The sequence below is a fragment of the Rhinopithecus roxellana genome, chromosome 1 (genome assembly GCF_007565055.1).
Source record: "Rhinopithecus roxellana isolate Shanxi Qingling chromosome 1, ASM756505v1, whole genome shotgun sequence".
Classification (NCBI taxonomy): domain Eukaryota; kingdom Metazoa; phylum Chordata; class Mammalia; order Primates; family Cercopithecidae; genus Rhinopithecus; species Rhinopithecus roxellana.
In genome coordinates, this window is record NC_044549.1 from 48,010,441 (window position 1) to 48,031,237 (window position 20,797).

The following is a 20,797-nucleotide window of genomic DNA, read 5'->3' on the forward strand; positions in this document are numbered from 1 at the left end:
CACCGCAGTCCAAGGTCAGCCGGGCGCTGTGCCCCAGCCTCCTCCTCCCAGCTCCAGAGCAAGAAGCAGTTCTGAGGCCCCACACTTGGTGCCCTTATGTGAGGGGGTGGAGCCAAACACTGTTGTGTGAGGGGGTGGGGCCAGGCCCCTGGTGTGGCTCAGGAAGACGAGGGGATCAGGTTCCCTGTCAAAGGTCCACCTCTCCAGGGCTGTCTTAGGCGAGAAGCTGGTGGGGTCAATCCAGCCATCTGTTTAATCCCAGCAACAAAGGTACTCACCGCAAGTGTTGCCCACTGGCCAGGAGAGGGGCAGAGCGTGTAATTGACCTACTTCTCTGAAGTCAGGGGACAATGACTCCAGGAGGAGGGTCTGAAGGGAGTGGGAGTCAGCCCTGCCAGGTGGAGTGGGGCAGGGACCTCAAAGGCAGATGGCAGCCCAGCTACCAAGCCTCCCGAGGAGGGAGCAGACCCCTCCCAGGAGCCCACAGGCCACTGTGGCTGCAGCTGGGGCCAGGGGGGATACGGGGCTGAGTCAGGTGGTCCCATGCTCCAGGGACCTGGGGGCCCAAGTAACTGCAGCCATGGTGGAGGTTTAGTTAAAAGCGTAGGTTTGGCCGGGCGCGGTGGCTCACGCCTGTAATCCCAGCACTTTGGGAGACCGAGGCCGGCGGATCACGAGGTCAGGAGATCCAGACCATCCTGGCTAACATGGTGAAACCCCGTCTCTATTAAAAATACAAAAAACTTAGCCAGGCGTGGTGGCGGGCGCCTGTAGTCCCAGCTACTCGGGAGGCTGAGGCAGGAGAATGGCGTGAACCTGGGAGGCGGAGCTTGCAGTGAGCCGAGATTGTGCCTCGGCACTCCAGCCTGGGTGACAGAGCAAGACTCTGTCTCAAAAAAAAAAAAAAAAAAAAAAGCAGGTTTGAGTTTCAGAGCAGCAGAGCTTTGCTGCAGCCTGAGGGCCAGGACGTGGTGAGGGCAGACAGCAGCCTCTGAAGGGTTTCTTGGGTTAGCCATGAGCCCTGGTCAGGAGAGGACCCTGGGAGAGAGTGCAGCATGACAGTGGACACGTGGGTGAAGGGTGTGGAGGTTCTCACTGCTGTGGTGCCTCACACACCTGACACAAAAGCATGGACAGGTTCTCCTGGGTCCGTCTCCACCTATCTACCTTCAGCTTTTTGATTGTGCTATTCCAGTCCTCATAGCTTTTATTTTTTGTGTGCTTGATTTGGAGTTTTCCCAAAAGTGTGTGTTAAAAAATCTCCCGTGAAGCATGTGGATTTGCCATTTTCTTCTATATTTTTGTTGCTTTTTTACTAACACATTTTGAAGCCAATTATTTATATAGCAATTACCAGATGCCAGGCACTGTCCTCAGTACTTTCCCAGTATGAACTCATTTAATCAATGTGAAATATCCTAACAATAGGAGGTTAGTTTAGAAAATTACACAGTAAGGACTTTGAGAAAAATGTAATAAAAGTTTATTGATTAACAAGGAAAATTGTCCATGATATATTATGAAATGAAAAAGGCGAGTTACCATGCAGTTTATACAAGCTCATTGCTTTTATTGTGATGGAAAGAAATGTTATCTATGCATAAGAAAAAGGTCTGGAAGTGTGCATACCAAAATGATGACATAGATTATCTTTGGGAGATAGAATCATGGGCTATCATAATTTTTTATTTATACTTATATGTATTTCCTGGTTTTAATAATGAGGATCTATTAGTCGATAATTTAAAAAATAAGTCATTTGGTAAGGACCCTATTTTTCAAAACATGAAATTGAGAAATTGCAGATAAATGGACTGAAAATTATTTGATTAATAATAAATTGCCTAATATAAAAATACAAAGATCTGGACACACAGCTGTGTGAGGCAGAATTAGAATTAGCCATATCTGGGTAAGGAGAGATGAGAAATCCAAACCACTAGATTAGAGATGTTCTGTTAGCCTCAGGAGTTCTCAGACTTTACATTATTTAGCTCAGAGGGCTTGTTACAGCACAGAGGGCTGGGCCCAGCCCCCAAGTATCTGATTCTCTAAGTCTGTGGTGAGACTGAGAGCTTGCATTTCTAGCAAGTTCCCTGGTGATGCCAAGATTGCTTGTTTGAGAACCAACCACTCTTTGAGAGCCCTAGCCACCCCTGGAAGTTAACATGGCATTGGTTTATATGGTGTGGCTAGTACATACTCATTTGAACGTTGGAAAAAACCCATAAAACCATTTGGGCCCAGAGCTTTTTTAGATATGACTTAGCTTTGCTCATGTTTGTGGTCTGCTCAAAGGCCTTCACTTCTTGAATCGATTTTGGTTAATTTATTTACAATATTCCATTTCTCCGAGATTTGCAATTCTGTTAGCATTGAACTATACATAGTGCACTCATATAAATATTTATACTTCTTTCTGCTGCACCAGTCTGGGTTCACAGCTCTCCAGTTCCCTCCCCAGTACAGCTGTGACCCACAGCCCTTCCAGGTAAAGTGGCCTTGGAGGACAGTGATCATGTCCCCCTCAGTCTACTGTACTGAGGGCATGGTTTGCATGTTCTGTGACCCAGTGAGAGTCCTATTCAGGCTCTGAGCAGTGTGGACATTTGCCCTGGGAAGTCCCTCTCAGGTGTATGTATGTATGTATGAAGTCCCTCAGGGTGTATGTATAGGATGCTGCCCTGGCCGTTTTCATAAGCACACGTTCCTTTCACAGCTTTCCCTGCTCCCACTAACCAATCTCCAGCTCACTCACTAAATTCCCTTAACAAGGAACAGAGGACCCCTATGTGCCAGGCCGTTGGTGCTGGGGACACCATGGTGAACCAGATAGGTGTGGTTAGTGCCAAGAGGGACCTGAGCCTAGTGAGGGAAGAACAGACATTAAGTATAACACACAAAGAATATTTAATTGCATATTACACTGAGGGCTGTGGAGGAGGAAGAGGGTGCTCAAAGGAAGCATTATAGGGAAGCATATTGGTCTGTGCAGCATAGAAGGCTTTTTCAAAGAGGGGACCTCTGACTTTAGCCTGGAAGACTGGGTAGGAGTTAACCAGGTTGAGAGGAAGGGAAACGGAAAGTACATTCCAGGCAGAGATAGCAGGTTTTACAGAGCCAGGAGGAGCATCATATGATTCGGAGACTGGAAGGACCCCGGGGGCTAGAGCAGGGAGGACAAGGCCATGTATTATAGGCTACAGAGCTAGGCAGAGCCAGGTTATACTGGGCCTTAGAAGTATGGGCCCACTGGGCACGGTGGCTCATGCCTATAATCCCAGCTCTTTGGGAGGATGAGGTGGGCAGATCACCTGAGGTCAAGAGTTCGAGACCAGCCTGGCTAACATGGCACAAACCCACCTCTACTAAAAATATAAAAATTAGCCAGGTGTGTTGGTGCACTCCTGTAATCCCAGCTACACAAGAGGCTGACGCATGAGAATCACTTGAACCAGGGAGGCAGAGGTTGCAGTGAGCCGAGATCATGCCACTGCACTCTAGCCTGGGCGACAGAGTAAGACTCCACCTCAAAAAAAAAAAAAAAAAAAAAAAAAAAAAGAAGTATGGGCCCTGTCCTACAATTTTGGGGAAGCTATTGAAGGATGTAAGCAGGTAAGTAGCAATTGGCTTTGAATTTAAAAATCTCTCTCTAAAATTTTTCTTATAGGAAGATTGTGGTCCATAATAAATATGGAAGAAATGAAAGAATTTTTAAAAATCACCATTTTCCAAATTCTGATGAAATGATTGATTCAGATAATGATCATCAATGATTAAAACTGTTAGCTAAAAGGCAAACAGAGATTTATGATAGATGATGCAGGAATCGGGTTGTCATCACTGAGTCCACCATCCCCATCTTAGTGGGATGGCTGGACACTGCACACCTCCTGGTAGGTGTGATATGAAGCACACAATAACACCAATGGAAGACTCTTGCCAAGAAAGTCAAATTTGAATCTAATCCAAACTCTACAGCAGCAGTGTACAATAGAACTTCCATGATTCTAAAATGTTTGTATCCATATTGTGTGGTAAGGCAGCCCAAGCCATGTGTGACTACTGAGCACTTTAATGGAGGCTAATACAACTGGATTTTATTAAAATTAAAACTGAATTTTACATTTCATTTTATTTTAATTAATTTAAATAGCTCTTTTTGGCTAGTGGCTACAGTATTGGACAATGTGGTCCTAGAGCTAACTTTCACTTGCAGAAAATCCAGGGGATAGAAGGACAATCTAGGGGACACCACGAGGAAGCAAGGAGATGAGGCAGCATGTGGGACACTGAGCTGGTTTCTGCACTATGTCATTGCATTTTAAATAAAGTGAGGAGAGACTTTTCTGGACAAGAGATATAACAACTTCGTATTATGTGTGGACCTTGTTCAGAACTAGATTCAAATGAATTATGTAAGACAGTTTGGAGACAATATGGGAAACTGAGCTCTGGATGCTCAGATTCTATCAAGGAATGTGCATTTTTTAAGGAGGGAGAACTTACTGTGGTTATGCAGATTCCAGTTAGAAGGCTTAAAATCCTAGCAGGAAGTAGATCAGAGTGGGATCAGCGAGTTCAAGGGAAATGGATTGTTCCATGATGTGTTTTGTGAGGAGGAGTGGCCAGGCTTTTTGATGGAGTGAGTGTAAGGGGAAAACAGATAAGATGTCAAGGATGGCCCCCAACTTCTGGCTTGCACAGATCATGAGCAGGAGGTCAGGAACCTTGGAGCAGAACAAGTACAAGAACAAGTACAAGGGAACCACCTGGACCCTGGCTTTGGCTGTGTTTGAAGTGCCTGTGAAATCTTAAGAGCTGTCGAGTGACCCATTGCCTTCAGGGTCTAGGCAGCCGGCTGAACCCCAGCATCACCAGTGGGGGCATTTGGTGGATGTGGAGGCTGGTCCTGTGGGCAGAGACCCCAGATCTATCCCACATCTGTCCCAGCTTTCCTCCCAACGCTAGGGCAACTTTGTTTTCAGCAGAAAGCACTTAATATTAATACTTGTAACGAGACAGAGTTGCTTTGTAACTGTCTCCTCTTGGATGACCATGACCATTCTATCAACCTCATGGGCTGCCCCTCCCTGCTTCTCTCCCCTTGGCCAGGAGAGGTGTAAGTTGCCCTGGGATGCCTGCAGCTTCTCCTGAGGGTGATTGCATCAGCTGGCTCTGGGCACTGCAGCCTGGCACCTGCTGATCTGGGGTGGGCCTCCAGTCTCTTGGCTTTGGGGAGCTGGTGTCTACTGCTCATGTCCCTAGTCACTGCTGTGGCTGTGGTGTAGAGGGCGTCTCAGCCTGATGCTGGCTGCTTCTGGCCCACTTATCTACACAGTCTTTCCACACCTGCTCTGGACTCAGGGGGTTCTGGCTGTTTTGCCAAAGGTGTGTGGGACTCTGTGATTCACCCTCAGGCCCAACACTCAGATTTTCAGATGCATCTCTGAGCAGGGCATGGGTTCTGGCACTGGATGGAACACAGGGTTTTTCTAAGAGGCACGCAGGCTTCCAGCTGCTTTCTCAGCCTGCCCGGTGTTTGCAACGTCTTGTTGCTCCCAGGACTGGTGAAGGTGGAGGAACTGAGGGGACACTGGTCCCCCTTCTTGGACCCAGGCAGCTTCCACACCATCCTCCTCCTGCTGACCTCCCTGCGTGGCAGAAACTCCCTCCTCAATCTCATCCTGCATTTCCCCAATGATGCAGTTTATGATGAAGATCTCGCTGTTCAGTACTGTACTAACTCGCTACTGTCCTTTTTTATCTTTTTAGTTTTATCATAATTATAGATTCACAGGAAGTCAGAAAGATGGTAGAGAGGCTGTGTGCCCTCCCAGCTTCTCCTAGTGGTTGCATCCTACAAAGCAATGGCACGATGCCTGAACCAGGACGCTGGTGCTGGCGTGATGAGGGCTGAGTCCCGTGCCTCTCATCATGGGGTGATTCATGGAACCTCCACCCAAATCAAGATGTAGAACTGCTCCCTCTTCACAAATAGCCCCTGCACTCACTCTTCACTCTAACTCCAGACCATCCCCCACTCCAGAGACCAGTTGTTTGTTCCCCATCTCTACAGTTTCTGTCTCGCTGCATATTAAAACTCAGTTTTGGATGTACTTAGGAAGCAGTTTTCTCTCTCAAGTGCTGGATCTCCTGAGGCTCTCAGGCCTGCAATTGTGCTCATCCTGTATGAATGTAGGTGCCGGCCCTGTCCTCCCCACAGGGGCAAGGGAAGCCCAGGCATTCGAGGATGGAGGATGTGGGACCCCAGCCTGCACAATGGAAATCCTTTCTGCAGTGTTTTGGAGCACCTGCCCAGACCTGGAATCCGAGCCCTGACTCTCTGCTTCTGGACTTGCATCTTCTGACTGGAACCTGGTCTCCTTTACTCCTGTGAGGGTACAGGAGCACCTCACTCCCTCAGAAGCCCTTCCCAGGCTTGTGCTGGGCTGTAACCTGAGCCCCCTGAAGGAAGACTTTCTCACCCAGGCCCCTCAGGGCTCTGCAAAGTGGACCCTGTTACAGGGCAGGGCATGATAAATGTGGATTTCAAAGCTGAAGATAGATCTTCCACCTCTTTTCACAAAATTTCATTTCTATAAATCTCATTTGAATTTCTTTCTACCACCTGCAGAAGCGGACACCATTAGCCCATCTACATTTCAGGACCACAGAAAGCACCGAAACGCGACTGCACCGTTGGCTGTATTGACAGGGCACAGACAGTCGTTGCCGGGGCAGGGAGGGGCCTGTGGCAGTGATGGAAACATTCCACCCCTCAGTCATGGTGCTGGCTATGTGCCTGAGTTTATTTGTCAAAACTCAAACTTTACACCTAAAATAGATGAATTTCACTGTATGTAAATCACATCACAAGCTGATGAAAAAAAAAAAGCCAGTTTGGGAGGAACTAAGGAGGGCATCCCAGGCATGGCCACAAGGAGCGGGAGGAGGAGCAGCCTGGTAGGCAGGCAGAGCGTGGGCAGGGCAGGGTTTGGGGAAGGAGGCCTTGTACATTTCAGTGACTTCACTTTCTTCTCGGGGGGCACCCACAGAACTGCTTGGCCCCAGGTAAACCCTGGCATTCTCCATCTACCAACCAATCTTCTCTCAAACTCCAGCAGCGGCCACACCTCCTAGGAGGCCTGCGTGTGTGCACTTGTGTTTGCGTATTCAGTGTTGTGTGTGAGGGGAGGACTGGGGCTTGGGGTTTAGGCTGACAGTATGGAGCAGAAAGCAGGGCTCTGAGCTGAAGGAGAGAGATCCATAGGCCAGTAGTGGAAAATGCAGACATCTTGATGGAAGGGAAGGAACAGAGCTTCCTCCAGGCGTGAAATGAGCTGGAGATGTCCCTCAATAAAGCCCAATAAAGGTGTAGGTGAGGTCAGCAAGCAGGTATAAAGTAACAGGGAGAGGGTGACAGGCAAGCCACAGACTGCAGTGCACAGACTGACAAGTGACTGCAATCCAGAATGTTTTCCAAGGTCTTCATGTCAATAATAATACAAAAAAGATGGCTGGGCACTGTGGCTCATGCCTGTAATCCCAGCATTTTGGGAGCCCAAGGTGGGTGGATCATGAGGTCAGGAGTTCCAGACCAGCCAGGCCAAGATGGTGAAACCCCGTCTCTACTAAAAATACAAACAATTAACCGGGCATGGTGGCACGCGCCTGTAATCCCAGCTACTCAGGAGGCTGAAGCAGAGAACTGCTTAAACCTCGGGGGGTGGAGGTTGCAGTGAGCCGAGATCATGCCACTGCACTCCAGCCTGGGTGACAGAGTGAGACTCCATCTCAAAAAAAAAAAAAAAAAGACAAAGAGCGCAGGTGGAAAGAAGATTTGAACAGACACCTCACAAGGAGGGTATGCAAATACCAATAAACTTATGAAAAGGTGCCCTGCCTCACTGCAACTGCAGAAATGCATATTGAAACCACAGTGAAATACTGCTGCATGGCTGAAATAAAGTCTGACAATACCAAGAGTTGACACTGGTGTAGAGCAACAAGAAGGCCCCTACGTGGTAGGAGTGCAGATAGACACATCACCTGGAAGCATGTTTAGCATTAGTAGCAAAGTAGACCTGTGCATAGATCTAAGTTTCCCTCCTGGCTCTATACCTAATGGTTCTGTACTTATGTGACTACATACCTTAAAGTCATGAGGCCTAGCACTCTAATAGAAAAGCAGGCACCCTGATCCTGCCAGCTGCCCTGAGGGAGTAGGTAAGCACCTAATAATTTTTAAAAGAGTGAGACATTATTTTTCAATTAAATTGTCAAATATTAAAAATAGAGAAAATCCACTGTGTTAGGGAAGGAGTAGTCATCCTCTATTAGTGCCATTAATTGGTACATCCTTTGGGAGGATCACTGGACACTGGGGATCAGGGTCTGACAGGGGGCCTGCATGCATCAGCAATTCCACTTAATGACCAAGACACACCCATAGGAGGAAAAGAAAGTTCATTTTACAGGTGACTTTGGGCCTTCTTGTTCTTTACTGAAGGCCCGTTTTATGTTATCCATGTATTTACTCTCCCCACATACAGCTGAGAACCAGCTGGGTGCATTCTAGGAAGAGCCCTATGTGACACGGATTGGCATTGCACTGAACCCCAGACTTACTCTGGAGGGCGATGGCATATTTCATGACACCCCTCAGGCACGGTTCAGCCCTGCATTTGTTCAAGTCTTCTGTGTTGACCCCATCTTAGTCCATTTGGGCTGCTATAACAAAATACCTTAAACAGGGTGACTTTAAACAGCAGAAATTTATTTCTCACAGTTCTGGAAGCTGGGAAGTCCAAGATCAAGGAGCCAGCAGTTATGGTGTCAGGTGAAAGCTTTCTGCTTCTTAGAAGGTACCTTCTTGCTGTCCTCACATGGTGGTAAAAGGGCCCAGAAAGCTCTCTGAAGTTGCTTTTATAAAGGTACAAGTCACATTCATGATGACTCCACCCTCATGGCCTCATCACCTCTCAAAGGCCCCACTCCCTAAGCTATCACATTGGTGATTAGGTTTAAACATATGAATTTGGGAGGGGTAGCATAAAGATTCAGATCATAGCAGTCCCTTAATGCAGGGGTCCCCAACCCCTGGGCCACAGGCTGGTAACGGTCCATGGCCTGTTAGGAACCGGGCCACACAGCAGGAGGTGAGTGGCAAGGCAGTGAGCATTACCCCTTGAGCTCCACCTCTTGTCAGATCATTAGATTCTTGGCATTAGATTCTCATAAGAGTTTGAGCCCTTTTGGGAACTGTGCATGCAAGAGATCTAGGTTCCATGCTCCTTATGAGAATCCAATGTCTGATGATCTGAGGTGGAACAGTTTCATCCTGAAACCATCTCCCCTCCCCTCATCTGTGGAAAATTTGTCTTCCACAAAACTGGTCTTTGGTGCCAAAAAGGTTGGGGACCACTGTCTTAATAGGATTTTGTCATCTACTGTCTAAGAAATCACGTCTTTGATTAGGTTTATTTCTAGGTATGTATAAGTTTGGTTGCTATTGCTAATGGGCTTTCAATTTCTAAGAAAAAATTCTAATTAGTCAATAGAAATGTTATTGATTTTTGGATGTTGATCTTAGATACCTTATTAGTGCTTACCATGTGCTGGGCACCATTCCAAGATCTTCGCATGTATAAACTTAATTAACAACCCTTTGGGGTATGTACTAATGATATCTCTAATCTGCACTGTGAAAAAGAGGCCACAGAATGGTTGCTTCCTTGTAGAATCTGTTAGATTTTCTAGATATGTGACTATATCGCTTATAAATAATGACAATTATTTCTCTCCCTTTCCAAAGCCTGTGCTTATTCTTTTTTCTTGTTAACTTGCATCCACTCAAGCTGATACTGAGTAGTGCCAGTGGGAGCACATACCCTTGCCCACCTCCTCCCTCCAGTGGGCATTGTGTTCATGTTCCCAGAGTTCGATGTTTGAGGCAGATTTCAGGTAGAAGTTCTACTCAATGGAAGAAGATAACATCTATACATGGTTCATCAAGAATCCTTACTGTGAATGAGTTTTGGAACTCACCAAATGTTTTTTCCAGCATTGATTGAGATGAATATGTGGCTTTTCTCTAGTCTATTAATGAAGCGAATGACATTATGACCTTTCTCGTGTGAAATTATCCTTACAGTCCTGAGCTAAATTCTACTTGGCATTTTCTTTAAAGCACTGCTGAGCTTGACTTGCTAATGTTTTATTTGAGATTATGTCCATCTGTTTATATATAAGATCGGCTGCACTTTCTTAGGGTGTCCTTGATTGGGTTTTCTAACAGGTTTGTGCTTATTTTAGAAATGACTCAGCCATAAGGAACAAAAACAAATAACTAAACCTTTCACCAGCGTCTGAGATGAGAAGTTTAGAGGCAGGGGCTGCTGACATTCTTCCAGGCATCTGCTGAAGCCTGGACAAACATCTTTCATCCATGGTTGCAAGGCGACCAGCTCAGCGCCAGGCATTGTGTCCATGGCAAGGGGCCGGGGATGGGGAGACACCAGATACCCTGCTGGCTTTGGCCAGGAAGGTAAAAGCTTTCCCTGAACCTCCCAGAACATTTCTGCTTGTGTTTCATTGGCCAGAATTGTCATATGGGAACCTCTACCTGCAAAGAAGATGGGCAAAGTGTTTCATTTTTCCAGCCTCTCTTGGCGGAGTTAAAAAGGCATGGAGGGACCAGGAGTGAGAGTGAGCGTGTTACCCAGCAGAACTGGTCACAGCCTGCTTTGCATGGTGTCCTGAATTTTTTCCACATTCTGAAACAGTGTCATGAGATGGCTTGGTAGAATGCACCCACACACCCATCTCATCATGATGTTATTTTACAGATAGATCTTGGGGTTACACTTATAGTGTATTTTAAGCTCATTGAGTTCTTCAAATTGTCTACTTTTTCTTGGGCTGATTTCGATGATTTATATTTTCCTAGAAAGTTGGTTATTTCATTAAGCATTAACAACAACATAATAATAATTGTACATGGCATGTTCTTACAATTCTAAAAAATCTGCTTTTAACCTAAAGTTGAATTCCATTTTTCCTGATACGAATTTGTGTACCCCTCCCTTCCTTTTCTCTCTGTCTTTCTCTCTCATTTGTGAAGATTGGCCAATTGCCAATTTTGTGAGTCTTTTCAAAAGAATAAGCTTTGGGTTTTTCTGATAAACACTAATGAAATTTAAAAATACAAAAGCATTTTTCTTTTTTGCTTTTAAGTTTATCAATTTTATTCTTCCCTTTTCACCACATTTTGTTGCTGTTATTCTTTTTCTGGAGTTCAGGGTTTATGACTTAGTTCATCTATTTTCATTCTTATTAGGAAATATCTCCAAACACTGAAGAGTGATGAGAACAAGATAATGAATACTTACCACTACAATTTGACAAATTTAACAAATTTAGTTATTGCGGCACAATTTATTTGAGATTTTTAAAAAAGATATTACACTTAAGCTCTTTTTGCTCTTTTTTTATTTTATTTTTTTTTTGAGATGGAGTCTCGCTCTGTTGCCCAGTCTGGAGTGCGGTGGCCTGATCTCAGCTCACTGCAAGCTCTGCCTCCTGAGTTTACGCCATTCTCCTGCCTCAGCCTCCCGAGTAGCTGGGACTACAGACATCTGCCAGCTAGCCCAGCTAGTTTTTTGTATTTTTTGGTAGAGACAGGGTTTCACCGTGTTAGCTAGGATGGTCTCGATCTCCTGACCTTGTGATCCGCCCATCTCAGCCTCCCAAAGTACTGGGATTACAGGCTTGAGCCACTGTGCCCAGCTGCTCTTTTTTAATGTCTCTCCCCACAACTCACCTCTTTTGCTAACTGCCATCCAATTGTATACTTCTATTAAACATGTATGTGTCTGTAAACAATGTGTAGAATTGTTTTACATTCATTAAAACTTCACATTATCACACTATAAATCTTGTTTGTTAACTTTTTTTCCTACCAGCATTAGATTTTTGAGATATATCAATGCAAATATATTTCACTCATGTTCACTGCTGCATGAAAATGCCACGATTTGTGATTCATGTATCCAATTTCCTACTGATGGACATTTAGGTTGTTCCCGTGTTGTTACTATTATTTTTAACCATTGCAAATAGCAAACATCCTTGCGTATTTCTTTTCCTGCACATAATTCAGAGGTTCTCTATGCTGGATACTTAGAAGTGGAATTTCTAGGTCATGAGGTATGTATATCTTCAGGTTTACTAGAAAATACCAAATTGTTCTCCAAAGTGGCTGTGCCAGTTTAAACTCCGCCAGCAGGGCACCAGAGTTCCCACTGCTCCACATTCCGCCAACACTTGCTTATTGTTGCACTTTATACATTTTGCCGAGGTGATGGGTATGGAATAACATCTTATGATTGTTTTAATATGCATTTTCTGTGTTTTAATGGGCTTCATTATGTTTTCATGTGTTTATTTGCCATTTAGATTTCTTCTCCTCTGAATTGCCTGTTTCTAGTCTCTGCTTATTTTTCTGTGCAGATTTTTGTCTTTTTCCTGCTGAGTTGTAGGAGTTCTTCTATCAGCTGGGAGTTAATTCTCCTTTAGTTTTGGACATTGCATGTGTCTTCCTCCTTCTGGGGATTGTCTGTTTGCTTTGTCATTGGTGTCTCTTATCGCCTTCAAAGCTTCCATTTTAAGGTGGTAAAATTAATTAATCATATCCTTTATGTCTTGTTCAAGAAGTTCTTCCCTACACCAATGTCATAAAGATATTTTCTCATTTGTTTCCTCTAATGTTAAACATGTTTCAAAATTAGGCACTTAATCCATTTGGAATTTATTCTTGTGCATGGTATGATATAGGGGAATGAATTTTTAAATTTCCATCTAAATAACCAATTTCCCACAACCACTTACGTAAAAGTCTATTGTTTCATCAGCAATTTATTATGGCATCTCTGTGGCATACCAGTGTTCGCATCTAGGATCAGGGCTGTTTTACTCTATTTCGTTGGCTTTAAAAAAAAAAATTCCTACTTTGGATACCAAACTGTCTTTAATTATGGTATAAGTCTACATGTTTTGTAGAGAATGTCTTCCCCTACCTTATACACTTCCATGAACCTTTACTCTTCCATATGAATGTTCAGGTTAATTTTTGTTATGTTTTATCCAGCATTTTTTGTTTTTTCAGTTGGAGGCTTATTCATTATATTTTCTTTCTGATTAATGCTGATATTTAGAAAAGCTTTGGATTTTTCACTACCAACTTAGTAACAGTTCTTAAAAGTATTTTAGAAATTTTTCAACTTCTTTTCTTGGGTTTTTAGGTAGAAAATAGTGTCACTGCAAATAATTATAACAGCAGCTAATAATCAATGAGTATACATATATCAAGATATCATTGTCTCGATATAATTTTGATTTGTTATTTTAAAAATATAAATAAATAAATATTAAAAAATAAGTAAATAATTGATTAGTGAGAGCTAAGGACATGGTGGGATTCTTTATGCATTCCTCACAAGAACTTCAAGCCTACAATTCTCCCCCATCTTACAGATGAGGACACAGAGGCAAAGGGTGAATAAGTGACCTCCCAAGGTCACCAGTTAGTAACACGGTGAGGTTACTTCCCCTGTCAGCCACCACACCATACTGTCTCCCTAAAATAGAGTTGTACTTCTTACTTTTATGATTTATATTTTTCTTGTATTACTGAACCAGATTCTGTCTTGTTAGGCAACCTTATGTCTTACTTCACAGAGAAAATAAAGTCCCTGTAAGTCTTTGAAAGGGTTCTTCCCCTGACACCAGCTTTCCAATTCTCCTACACTAATTGGGAATTCAACAATTCAATTCTGATGCTAACTGCAGAGTTAGGCTTGGACTCCACCAATTGAAGGACCCAGTCCCACATGACTGTGCTTTCTGCAGATGCCAGTCACAAATGGGGTACCCCCTTCTGCCTAGGCAACTACAAATTTGGGGGTTCCCACAGCCCTCTCCCCTCAGGTTCAAAAATCCACTAGAAGCACTCACAGAACTCAGCAAAGTGCTGCACTCACCATTCCTGGCTTGTGATAAAGAGTGCAACTCAGAAACAGCTGGATGGAAGAGACACATATGGCAAAGTCTCAGAAGGGGCGGGGGGCTTCCACACCCTTGCTGGGCACACACCTCCCAGCACCTCCGCGTGTTCACCAATTTGGAAACTCTCCAAACCCTGTTGTTTAGGGGGTTTTACGGAGTCCTTGTTACATGGGCATGATTGATGAAATAATTGATCATCAATGATTGCTGTCGATTTCTAGCCTCTTTCCCCACCCAGGAAGTTGGGGAGTGGGTCTGAAATTCCCAATCCTCTAATCATGGATCGGTCTTTCTGGTGATCAGCCCCAATCCTGAAGCTATGTGGGGGCTCCTAGCCACAAATCATCTCATTAACTTTCAAAAGACATTCTTTTTATTAATGAAATGCTTCACAAATTTGCATGTCATCTTTGCACAGAAGACATGCTAATCTCTATATTGTTCCAGTGGTAGTATCTGTGCTGCCAAAGCAAGCACGCAAAAGACATTCTTATCACTCAGGAGATTCCAAGTGTTTTAGGAACTCTGTGCCAAGACAAAGACCAGATATTTATTTTTTATTATGCCACAGTCCTTCCACGTCCCATTGACAAGTACACTCACTTACGGTTTCACATTCAGTACATTCAGGGCCCTATCTCCCATTATGATGGGCAAAGTGTTCTTCCACCTGCCTCAAACTGTTTTCCCACATGTGCTTTACACACTGCAATGGTTAATTTTATATGCCAACTTGACTGGGCCACAGGCTGCCCAGATATATGGTCAAACATTATTCTGGGTGTTTCCATTAGGGTGATTTTAGTTGAGATTAACATTTAAATCTGTAGACTAAGTAAAGTGGATTGCCCTCTACAATTTAGGTGGGCCTTATCCCATCAATTGGAGTCCTGATTAGAGCAAAAAGGCAGGCCAAATATGAGAGAATTCTTTCTGTCTGACTGCCTTTGAACTGGGGCAATCGCTTTTTCCTGCCTTTGTACTAGAACTGAAACATCAGCTCTTCCTCAGTCTTGAGCCTGTCTGCCTTTAGACTGGAACTACACCACTGGTTCTCCTGGGTCTTTAATTCATCAACACATCCTGCAGATCTGGAGACTTGTCAGCTTTCATAATCACATGAGCTAATTCCTTAATTCCTTATAATACATCTCTTTCTACACACTCACACACACACACACACAATTTGTGTGTATGTTCTTCTCTGAAGAACCCTGGCTAACTTTTACCTGATCCAGCCACACATTATGGTAGGAAAAATATATTAAATCACAATATCCCTTAGCTCACCCCTGATTATGACAGGATTGGGCTAAAACAGCTGAATAATTTAATCAATAAGTTTTAGCTATTTGAAATACGTAGAGATCTATACTCCCACTGCCCCCCCCCCACTGCCAAATACAGAGAATACACATTTTTTTGAACACATATGTAGCACATAGACAAAGATTTGTGACCATTCACTATGCTACAAAGGAAACCACAACTTGTTCCACTGAGTCACCATCATAGAAACTTTATTTGAAAATAATTATGTAATACAATTAGAACTTAATAGTGAAGGAATTCTTCCTTAAATCCCATGTGGCCAGAAACTGAATTCCACATTACTAAATAACCTTTGGTTTAAAAAAGAAATCTGAAAAATTTTAAAACTTCATAAACCAACAGTATAAAAATGTTACAGTCAATCAGCATTTAATGGGAAATTTATGATTTTAAACAAAATTACCAGGAACCAAAAACATAGAAAAAATGCGCTAAACATTCACATAAAGACATTAGAAAATGGGCAACAAAGCAAACTAAAAGCAAGAAGGTAAAGGGCAGAAATCAGTGAAAGTGAGAACAGCAAGACCAGCAACACCAAAGCAGAGTGAAATGGAAGAGGTATTGAGAGAATGGAAAAGCATATACTCAAGGGACAAAAGAGGGATTTACTTCAGATAGCAGTAAAAGAGCATGATAACTACTTGTGGATACATTGAAAAACCTAGATGATGTGGACGAAGTTCTAGGAAAATAGATAATGCAAAAATTGGCACAAAAAGAAATAGGAAATTTGAATAAGCCATTGATTGTTAAATAAATTGAAATCTAATAATTTCCCTTCCAATGAGCCCCCTGTCTAGACAGTTTTGTGGGAGATTTTTAACCAACTCTCAAGGGGTGATTAATTCAGTGTCAAAAAAAGTAAAGATTGCTCAGCTCATGTTAGGAAGCTGGTGTAACCTTGATCCCTAAACTAAATTTAAAAAGGAAAGAAGCTCATGTTAATTACAAATGTAAATGCAAAAGCTTAAGTAAAATATTAGCTAACACAATGTAAATGTATTAAAATATACATTATAACCAGGTAGGGTTTATCCCAAGAATGCAAGGATGGCTCAACATTAGAAAATATGTTAAATTTATTATTTATTAAAGAAGAAAATTTATATGATTATCTCAATAGATACAGAGAAATTATGATAAAATTCACCTCCTATTTACAGTGATAATAATTACAGTGACAACAACAATAGCAATAATAACTTCATAACAATCCAGGAATAGAAAAGAACTTCCTTATCTTTTATAAAAGTTATATGCCAAAACACTATAATAACACAGAAACTTTAGACACATCTTCTTAAAGATGGGCCCCAAGGCAGGGATGTGGCTGTCATTGCTAGTGTTTATCACAGTGCAGGAGGGTTGGTGAACGCTAGGAGGAAAAAGGCAGATGTAAGAGGGGTGAGAATTATAAAGAGAAGACATAGAACTGCCTTTGTGTAAATAAACATATGTCATTTTATTTAGAGACATTTTATTATATGTCATTTATGTACATTTATGATATTATTTATATATTTAAGTCTATAAAAAACAAAACCATCAAAATACAAACCTTGACATGTATTAAGAATTCAGCAAGGCTGGTAATACAAAACTTAATAAAACTCACTAGCATTTCTCCATATCAGTTAGAAAATATAATAAATATAATAAATTAGATATAAACATAAAAATTAGATATTAGATAAATTAGATATTAATGACAGCAATAAAATGCATAATGTCTAGGAATTGCCTTAGAAAAGAGTATATAAAATTCTAGGGGAAAATTTTAAGTGAGACTTTTTTTTTTAAAGACCTGAAAACCAGAGACATTTAGTGTTCTTCAATGCACATAACCTAATAGTATAAGGAAGTCAAGTGTCCCCAGATTAATAATATAAATAAAGTGCTATCTGTAAATAAAATGCTATCCACTTTGTAGATGGTGGTAGTATATGTACAGTTTTGTTTTTCTCCATATTCACCATATACAGAGGTAGCTTCTAGAAACATTAAAAACCTTAAAAGTAAAAAATAAAACCGTAAGTGAATAAAAAATGATGTGGGAGAATTATGGCAGAGAGGTGAGTAAGAACTTCTTAAAACCCAGACAGTAAAAATCACCAGGCCAAAGGGATGAATTTGTTTACATCAAAGTCAAGGATTTCTGCTCAACAAAGGACACTTGAGACAAGCTTAACAGGCAAGTAACGGACTGGAGCAAGATATATTCAATGTCTGAAATGGAAAAAGGACTGCTATCTAGTGTAATATACACAGATACAGATATATCCCTGCAAATCGCCAAGTGGAAGATTACAACTGTATTAGAAAAGCAGAAAGAGGATGAAAATAGGCAAAAACAGAAAGAAACTCCAAGTGCTCCCAAACATGAAGAGAATACATGATTTGTTGGAAAATGCAAATTACATAGAGGTGGGTCACTTTAGCCCATCAGAATAACAAAACACTGGGTATGTCAAGTGTTGGCATTGCTTCTTGGTGTGGGTGCTGAGAGGCTGATATGTTGCCGCCACTGTCAACCAAAGGGGCCTCTACAAATTAAGTGTATGCACACACCCCAGACAAGCTCTCCTGCAGCCACTGGGGGGCACCGTGTAGATGCTGCCCTCAGTACTGCTGTGTGAGGAACTAAAAGCAGCCAGGGTCCATCTCGGAATGACTGGATCAGAAAACTGGGGAGTGCATACCATGGAATAGATTATTTACCCATCGGAAGCCATGCAACATGGAAAGATCTTAAAAACAGCACAGAGTGAAAAAAGTAGAAGCAAAATGAGCTCTAGAGCTCGTTATTCAGGGTGGTTCTCAAACCAGGACCAACAGCAACTACATCACCCAGGAGCCTCTTAGGGGCTCAGGATCACAAAGCCCACCCAGACCTGCCTATCAGAATCTGCCTTTTAACAAGACCCTAGGTTTCAGCAAAAACGTGAAAAGCACTTTTCTGACTAGATGTCATACCTTTCTAGAAAGCAACTATAGTGTCGAAATAGCTCAGCTGGGAGAGCGTTAGACTGAAGAAAGCAACTGTAATCAGAACACAATGAGTTCACTTCAGGAGTAAGCTAATACTCCAGTGGGTGGGGACCAGAGGACCCATGTTTGGAACTCCCGTAAGACAAAGCCCGTGTGCGTTCAGCAAAAAAAAAAAAAAAAAAAAAAAAAAAAAAAGGGATGTTGCTGGAAAACTGGCTATCAGAACAGGATCTTGGAAGGACACCTCCCACTGCATCCCACAGATGTGCTGGATGTATCAAGAGTTACCTTTTCTTGCCTGGCCCCAAGACATTTGTGTCTGCCATCCCTGGTATATGGAACTCTAGTGCTGAGGAAATGAACTACTGTGCAGAGGCAGGGAGTAGGGCTGAGAAAAGATGGCAATTTCTCTTTGTTTATCACTGTCTTTCTCTTTTACTGGGGCAATGGATGCATTCATAATTGTGAGTGATCCCATAAGTGGTTGGCCCTCTTTTCTGGACCCAGGTGAGATCTGAGTTCGCCACACTTCTCCATCCCAGGCACAGCACCCACATGGAGCCTCTCACTGTAATGACTCTCTTTACCCTCCTGTAACCAGCTCAAGTCCAGCTGCTCATCACTCAGAAGTCAAAGCATGAGAAGTGAGGTGTGGTAGAAGGAAAGTAGCTTTTATTGGTAAAATGTTGGCAGATGTGAGAATGGCTGGGCTTAAGTCTTAAAGGAGACATCTCGTTCTCCCGGGCTGAGTGAGGGGCTTAAGAAGAAAAAGGTGTGAGAAACTTCTGAGAGTGGCAAAAAGGGGATCTGCATGTCTCTTCCCATGGTTATCTTGAGTAATCACCCATCAGGAGATCCAGTCTGCATTATCCTGACTTTGGCCTGGAGGTGGTGGGCTCACTGTTCCTAAATCCCCTTGACTGGGAGGATTCTACACTGGGGTCTCTCTGCCTGGTTTGTTTCAAAATTGACCCCTGGAATTTCTAAGCAAGCAAATAATTAGGTAAGTGAACACTGTTCACAGAAGTGCCTGGTGGAAAAGGGAGAAACAAAGAATTTCAAAGTACGTTTCAAGGCCGAAGGCAAGAAAGAAAGAAAAAAGTTTGAAAATGCATTTGAGACTGGGATACTCGGTTGCAATTCCCCACTGTCGAATTCCATTTCATTTCTGTGGAAAGTGGGTGACACAGTTGATCTGTCCACTTTCTGCTGCAAAGAGCTGTAGTAGGGGTATCAGAATGGAATTCATTAACCTGGCCTTGGAAATAGTCTCCAGTTCCCAGACTCACAGCAGGAACTTGCTGGAGCATTATGCTGTGAGGACCTAGGAGCTTCTGAGAAAGTCTGTCCTGCATCCCTGTGCAAAGTACATAATAGTAATAAAGTCAATAGCAGACAAAGAAGACAATGAGCAGAATACCAATTGTACTGTACATAAAAGTCCTTCATGCATGAGGAAGCTGACTAAACCATGCTGTTATGGGGTCCTGGGAGAGAACATTGATAGTAGAAATATGGGAGTCCAACGCATGCATAGCTTGGGTTGTAATGAGAATAATCTGGTATATATATACAACATTCAGTCTTATCAGTGCACAAGTGCTGCCTTGGGCTGCAGTCAGGATACCTAAGGCCACACAGTTCTATAGGGCCACTTGTCTAATCCGTCAGCTTTCTTTTGTGAGAAGGGTGATGGCATGATGGGTGTCATTAAAGGCAGTGGTCATATGTTTAGCCAGGGCCTCTATTTGTAATGCTATATATTTGGCTGCTGCCTGGGAGGAAGATGGCTAGTGGGTAGAACCACTGGGAATGACCATTTTTTATGGCATCCTACAGATATGCTGGATGTATTAAGAGTCACCTTTTCTTGCTTGGCCCAAGACAAACTCTGGAGGTAAAACAAAACATAAATAATTAGCAATGTTTAAAATTAAAAGGTCATAAGCCCTGCCTACTTCTGAGAATTACAGGAAAGGAAGCTCATGGGCAACTAAATGTTTAAATTATTTAGTATCAAGACATATAGTAAATTATATTATTCCACATAGAGACAAAATAATTTAATGAATCAATGTTTTTGAATACATGTCTCATGAAAGCAGTTTACTTTGATTGTTGCCTTTGCCTAGGTCCAAAGAAGAGGCTCTGGTTAACTTGACTTTGGTATCTGATACTGGCAGGAGTCAGTACCTTCTTTAGCTGAGACATGTGCACCCAGAAGTCAAAGCCCTATAACTTAACAGCATGAGGATTAGTTAATAGCACCTGATAAGGAGTTTTTCAAGGGGTTGGGGGTGGTAATACTGGAGAACATGATGCGATTGGAAGCTCTAAAAAGATTTTTCAACATTGTGCTAATTAATTTTTAGCTTTGATAAACCCCAGCAAGAAGAAAGAGACTTAA

General features: G+C 42.7%; 1 non-coding gene across 1 annotated transcript; it reads right to left on the reverse strand.

Moving 5' to 3' along the window:
• Window positions 1-14,440: 14,440 nt before the first annotated feature.
• On the reverse strand, window positions 14,441-14,544 carry LOC115892116. The gene has a single exon (XR_004052007.1). It is a non-coding gene; the product is annotated as a U6 spliceosomal RNA (small nuclear RNA).
• Between the last annotated feature and the right edge of the window lie 6,253 nt (window positions 14,545-20,797).